This window comes from Periplaneta americana, chromosome 3, assembly GCF_040183065.1.
Source record: "Periplaneta americana isolate PAMFEO1 chromosome 3, P.americana_PAMFEO1_priV1, whole genome shotgun sequence".
NCBI classification, from domain to species: Eukaryota; Metazoa; Arthropoda; class Insecta; order Blattodea; family Blattidae; genus Periplaneta; species Periplaneta americana.
Genome location: NC_091119.1, coordinates 183,518,162 through 183,523,810, shown reverse-complemented (window position 1 = coordinate 183,523,810; position 5,649 = coordinate 183,518,162). Strand labels below are relative to the sequence as shown.

The 5,649-nt window shown below is 38.6% G+C and overlaps 1 protein-coding gene across 2 annotated transcripts in view; it reads right to left on the bottom strand.

Annotated features, from left to right (window-relative positions):
- The window catches only part of schlank (ceramide synthase schlank), a 76,080-nt gene that overhangs the window by 27,528 nt on the left and 42,903 nt on the right, over positions 1-5,649 (bottom strand). The gene's annotated exons all lie outside the window — the stretch shown is intronic.

Sequence of the window (5,649 nt, the reverse complement as noted above, 5' to 3'; positions counted from 1 at the left end):
CTGAAATTAATAAATTGTAATTCAAGTTACGATCTAATCAAAGTCTGCAGTTCAAATACATTTTAAATTAAATTTTGCTATAGTATTTTAAAAGTAGTGGTAGTGTTTTCTTATATTTTACTTAAAACAAGTAAAGAAATAGGTTTGGAAGTAAATCCAGTAAAGACAAAGTATACGTGGTACAGTCATTAAGTTCTAAGACTTGACGCCTGGAGGGTAGGCTCCAACAAGAATCTGGATGTATCACCAGATGCCGCATAACAAGGCGTACATTTAAACAGAACCACAGCCTCCCTCAAAATAGTCTCCGTTGGCCGTTATGCACGTTTGTCAATGTTGGTATAGCTGCTGGAAGCACCGTTGAAAGATATTGGCAGGAAGGTCCTGTATGGCTTCTCTTGTGGCAGTCATGACCTCTTCGGAAGAATGAAATCTACACCCACGTAGGGTTACTTTCATGCGAGTAAAGAGAAAAAAAAATCGCATGGTACAAGATCAGGTGAGTACGGAGGGTGTGGAAGAACTGTCACCTGTTGTCTTGCAAGTTCCTCTTGGACAAGGACAGAGCGATGTGCAGGGGCGTTGTCATGTAGCAACAGCCAATTCTTTGTACGCCATAGCTCAGGTCGCTTAAGGCAAATTGAATCTCGTAAACGGCCAAGGATCTCTTTGTAGCGGGTTTTGTTCACAGTTGCACCTTCTGGGATGAATTCCATGTGAACAATTCCATTTAAATCAAAAAACAGTTCAAGCATCACCTTGCCTTTTGACCTGTCTTGTCGCGGTTTTTTCTGTCGTGGTGATAACAGCGTTTTCCAGGTGGCGGATTGTCGTTTCAGTTGTGGATCGTAAAGGAAACACCAAGTTTTGTCTCCAGTTATTATCCGGTTGAGAAACGTCGGATCATCGTCAGCACTACTGATGAGGTCACCACAAATCGTCATGCGATCATCACATTGGTCTTGCGACAGGATTCATGGCACACTGTGCTGGGTAACACGAGACATGTTCAGGTCTTCAGACAGAATTTTGTAGCAAGTACCATGGCTGACCCCTACTGTTGCTGCGATATCGTCTACCGATTGGGAGCGGTTAGCACGCACCAACGTTGCAACTTCTTGGATCTTGCGTTCAGTTCGAATTGTTTGTAGCCGACCAGTACGCACATCATCTTCCAAACTGTCTCTTCCTTGCAAAAAACGTCGGTGCCACCTAAACACAACACTGCGACTCACTGCGTCCTCACCGTAAACTTGCTGCATCATTTGAAACGTTTCGGCAGCAGTTTTGCCTAATTTCTGGCAGAACTTGATATTTGCCCGTTGCTCAAACTGTGACGTCTCGGGTTCCGACGTGCGCATTCAAATCACCGTCACAACAAAGACCGTAGTTCTGCTTACAGTGCATGCACTCAACTGTCTCTTGTTGGGTCTAGAGACTAACTGACAAGGTATCATACCATGGTGCCACCTATGCGCTATAGTGCACCACAACGCCACTATGCACTCAGTATTAGAACTTAATGACTGTACCATGTATGAGTATGTCTCGTGACTAGAATATTGTACAAAATGGAAATATAAAAATCGGAAATTTATCCTTTCAAGAGACAGAAAAAATTCAAATATCTTGGAGTAACAGTAACAAATATAAATGACACTCGGGAGGAAATTAAATGCAGAATAAATATGGGAAATGCCTGTTATTATTCGGTTGAGAAGCTTTTGTCATCCAGTCTGCTCTAAAAAAAGTTGAAAGTTATAATTTATAAAACAGTTACATTACTGGTTGTTCTGTATAGTTGTGAAACTTGGATTCTTACTTTGAGAGAGGAATAGAGGTTAAGGGTGTTCGAGAATAAGATGCTTAGGAAAATATTTGGTGCTAAGAGGGATGAAATTACAGGAGAATGGAGAAAGTTACACAATGCAGAACTGCATGCATTATATTCTTCACCCGACATAATTAGAACCATTACGTTCAATCCAGATGTTTGAGATAGGCAGGGCATGTAGCACGTATGGGTGAATCCAGAAATGCATTTAGTGTTAGTTGGGAGGCCAGAGGGAAAGAGACTTTTGGGAAGGCCGAGCCATAGATGGGAGGATAATATTAAAATGGATTTGAAGGAGTTGGGATATGATTGTAGAGATTGGATTAATCTTGCTCAGGATAGGGACCGATGGCGAGCTTATGTGAGGGCAGCAATGAACCTCTGGGTTCCTTAAAAGCCATAAGTAAGTAAGTAAGTGTTTTCTTATATTTAGGGTTGCGGTCAGGAATCTGCTGAGCCGAGTGGAATAGTCGACTGAGCAGGACAATGCAGCAACATACGGTGTAGACCAACAGTTCCCAATCTGTGGTCCGCGGAACCAAGGTGTGTTTTCCAACGGTATTTCAATTAAGCTTAACTTTATTACATTCTCCGATATTTATCAGATGCTGGAATATTTTTTGTTTATCTCAGACTTTTGAAAGACAAAGTATAACAGGAACGAGTTCACCTGAGGGACTTCTCTTGGGTTGCAAAACTTGCATACCTATCCAATATTTTTATGTTTTTAAATTCTAATCTTCAGGGTTCAACTTTAACTGTGTTCACTGTTCAGAATAAGGCTGAAGCAACAATAAAGAAATTAAACTTGTGCTCTCGGTGAGTTATTAACTGACAATTTGATTCATTTCCCCCTCCCAGTGACTTTATAGCAATACACGATGACGAACTCTCTTCAGATATGTCACTGATTGCCATTAGAATTAAAGGCAAATTATTCGTTCTCTAATGAAAAAAAAAAAAGTATGTAAAATCACTTCTTTGAGACAAATAACAGTTTGTCAAAAATGGACAGGGGCTGATGAAATTATTAGAATTATTTTCTGATTGGAGTCGTGTTTCCTACAACGTCCCTGTTGCAATCTTGATGCATAATAATACCATTTGCATCAGCATACTTGTGTGAGATAACTAGGGGGCGGATGTTGATGACCTAAAAATCTACTTAAAATGATCATTAAAATGCCCTTAAACTAACGGAAAAATGACACTAGATTAAAAGAAAATGACATTTAAATATTATTCACTGTACCAGGACCACAACTTCTTAAAAATTAGTCACCTTGTTTCAATGACTGCCCTGGAAATCTCGGAGAGAGGAGGCAACTTCCTGGAATTTGGCTGTTATTAATCAGTTAATCTTTTAGTACTTTGATTTTTATTGTATTTGTAAATTTAATATTAATTGTAATTATAATTGTAATTGTATTCTTAATATTGTAGTTGTAATCCCTTGGTAGAGGGGAAGAGAAGGCCTGATGGCCTTATCTCTACCAGGTTAAATAAATAATAAAAAAAAAAAGATAAATTAAAAGAACATGCAATGAAATGAAGGTTTTAAGGAAAAACTATAGATTTTAATGAGGGTTTAGAATGTGTTTCAATCAGGGATGGTCCATGTCAGTGCCTTCATTCTCCGTCACTTCCTTCCCCACTTCACTTCTTTTCTTCCAGATGAGGGAGTGTGAATGACAAAACAAACTGTGGGCGCAACGTGCATTCTTGCAATTTTCGTGTTAAAAATACTGTCTACTACAGTAGACATCCCTTCTGAACCATTTTGAGGACACAATGACCTATCCGGGACATGGTGAAAGTTTTCCCCCTTCCAAACAAATTCTAAAGACACCCTCGTACCGACAAAAGAACAGTAGCGGTCAAAGTCCTCACTTAAACTAAGCTGCTGTGAAGCATTTTATATTACTTCCCTTGTTTGAAGTGAAGCCTTCAGTGGAATGAGGGATGGACTTTAGAGTCTGTTCCAAACTATAAAACTCAAACTTCATTGTTATTCACTTGTTCAGTAGGTAATTACTACTCACCTATTTGGTTATAAAATGATTTAACAGACCTATTGGTAAAGAAGAAAGTAATATGCATTCCAAATGATCTTAAAGTTCTTCAAAGTATTGAAAATGATCAAAAAATGCCTAAAAAATATAAAAATGACCTAATAGTTCAAAAACGTCAAAAAATGCAATTTAAGAAATTACTTTTTTACATTGATATTAACATAGAAAGGATTTCTATATTCTTAGGCATCATCCTAATGTGAAAAATAAGAAGATGACTTTTCATCAACTTCTGCCTCCTAGAGATAACATTTCCTACTCAGTCTTTTTGAAAATAAATATAGAAGTAAACTTATGTTTTGTTGACATGCGAGACTTTGCAAACCAACATCAACCATCCCACTGATAACCTCATGGTAAGTGAAAAAACTGATTTCATTTTCGCAGCAAATACTGGGTGTTCATTTCAAATTGTGTCATGACGTCACTGTTGATGAGTCAGCGATTTGAAGTGAGTTTCAGCTTTTATGTCAGAGAAGTTGCCTATTAATGAAGGCGTTCAATCTGAACTTGAAAACGTGTATGGTATAACTTGAACATCGTAGCAACAGATGGCGGTCTGTACGGTCTGTGTGCTACCATAACCTCTTTCGAACTGTGTTTTGCGCGGGCAAGTCATACGCAGGGTATTTGTTATCATCGGTTGCGTACGGCAACATTCCACAACACAAATCAAATGCTCTGTGTCCATGTTGATCGTCGAAATTAATGTCAACAAATACGTAAGTAATCGTCTTAACCCTCTCCCCATATCTCGACAGTAAGAAAAAACTCATCTCAGCACATGTTTCGAAACAGTTCACATTCCTGCCACTATAGGCGTTACCATACGTATCGGTAAGTACTCTTCAGAATGAACGCTATACTTTCTAGGCAACTTCTCTGGCACATAGGTAATACACCTCTGCGGAAGTGTAGGAAGATTGAATTCTCTAGGCTCATCGACTAGCCACATGACGGCATATAGCGAGTCATGACACACTTTGAACTGAACACCCAGTACATGATGTAATGTAAAATGACTTAATATTTAAATATTTTCAGATTACATTCAAAAGCTAACACTGAAATTAATATCTCTGTCAATTTATTTAAGGACGTTTAACGCACTGTATTATGCAAAATGTTTAATGAGTGTAACATGGTTACCAGTCTAAATTTTTCGAAAGATTTTAGGGTCTGCCAAAATAAAAATCAGTTTCAAGGAGTCTGTGCCACTCAAAACGTTGGGAACCACTGGTCTAGACAACTTGATCCAACAAGAAGCAGAAACAAGAGAGCTTTACATGAGATCAAGGGAAGGTGCAGTTAGCTTTCAGAGAAGACGTCAGGATTCGACAAGGATGACGGGAGAAGAGATCATGCTGTCTTTTATCACTGACAGGTAGAATTAAGGGTCAAATCTTAAAAGTTGGTGCATGAACGGCATGAAATAAATAAAATGTCAGAAAGGAATTGTAATATAGTAAGATTCAAAGTTTACTGTCACACCCTGTATATCTGAACAACTAACTTTTTTCGAACACTGATATCATATTATATGGTTTATCTCCAATAGTTTCTGTATAAAACTTTGGGAAAAACGTAATACGGCGAACGCTAAGCTCCGCCCACGACCCCTTTCCACTTTTCCCCTACAAGCTTACCACACACTCTAGCGGGAAAGAATGGAAATAGGGTTTAGGGTGGGGTGACATCTAGTGTGGGAAAGTGGAAAAAAAAGAATAAATGCGACATCTATGA